Below are 1,553 nucleotides of genomic sequence, written 5' to 3' on the forward strand. Positions count from 1 at the left end.
TGTACAACAGATTTTTCATAATTTGGTAAGCACTTGTCCTGAAGAAGATACACACCAAATTTGATTTTCCTTGATCAAACTCTTGCAGAGTTGTGGGAGGTTTTCAGTTGTAGCGCCCCCTATTGAGACATATTGTGACGTAATTTGGTGTGCATCCTCAGAATGACCTGTTGTCTATGCTTATCAAGTTTCATGAAGTTTGGACATTGCATTGAGAGGAGATGTAAATTAGTAAAAATGGGCGATGCCAGACTTTTAAAGTGGCTTATATCTTCGCAACGCTTTGATAAATATTCTTTTGATAACATTCAAAATAAGACATGATTAAAATGAAATAATGCCAGTGAAGTTTACATACATTACATGACATAACAAATGCCCTTGGAATAACTACCACAACTGTAATCATAATTCAACTCTGAACTGTTAGGGTTATTGTCTTGTTGCATGTTGAATTTACTCACACGAAGTAAGGAAAGCGGTGCTCGAAATAACCTCTGTAGACTTCTGCTGTGACTCTCTTATAGTCCAGCTCTGCCTGAACAGACAACATCTCCATTGATCCTTGTAAAAGTGTGGCATAATGGATATACTGTATGTGCAAATGGACAAACTGATAATGTCCCACAGCGCCTCCTACAGGACAACTGTTTGGTTTAAAGTGGTGTATTTCCAGAGCCTTTAATTCATCTCAGTCCAAACTTAATAATGTCAAATGTATTCATTCGCAGTGAACGTATGTTTTCTACCTTTCAAATGCCTTTGCTGTGTATAGATTTTATAGTTGTTCCCTTGTCCACTGCATTAACTACCATAGTAAGTGCTTTTAAAGTCTTTTTTTTTGTGGAAATCAACGTTATGCACCAAGTGCCGCCAGTGAAGCCTGTATTGGACCCGGAATATTCATTTAATGTACACACATATTTACTGTTTGTTTCTTCTTGCATGTCTCAAATATTCTAAACGGGGTGAGTAATTAAATAATGACTGAAAAACACAAATATGGTCCTGATAAATAGTTACATTTCTTATACAGGACAAAGATACAGCAGTGCATTTCCAGTTGGCAAGGAGCAGCAGACTAACAGGTTTGGGCCTGTGCACATTTGCAACAGAGCAGGGGGAAATAAAGAAAAAAACCTTTAGTCATAAAAAGGGTTTTGTTGCAACTGGCTGGTGGCTCCTACTTTCCCATTTGGTCCATGGTCTCGAAAAATATCGGCTTTTATTGCTCCTTGCATTGCATTTAGCAGAAAATATTACAAAATGCCAAAACACCTTGAATGAAAAGACAAACACTAAACAGCCTTATGAATTTGCCTTTAAAATAATTCTAGATCATTGCATCTAAATACTGTGAAAGAATACAGAGACATTTAAGATTAATTATAGTAACTTTGTTTAATTTCCATGTGAAGTTAACACACTTGAGCATTTTCATGCATTTGTACATAAATGCTATTTTACATGTAAAATTAACATTGTTCTGGATCTGGAAAGAGAAAAGGGTCTTTTAAAGGGGTCATATGATGTTGCTAAAAAGAACATTATTT

This window comes from Sinocyclocheilus grahami, unplaced genomic scaffold (genome assembly GCF_001515645.1).
Source record: "Sinocyclocheilus grahami isolate Dianchi unplaced genomic scaffold, SAMN03320097.WGS_v1.1 scaffold3400.1, whole genome shotgun sequence".
Lineage (NCBI taxonomy): Eukaryota > Metazoa > Chordata > Actinopteri > Cypriniformes > Cyprinidae > Sinocyclocheilus > Sinocyclocheilus grahami.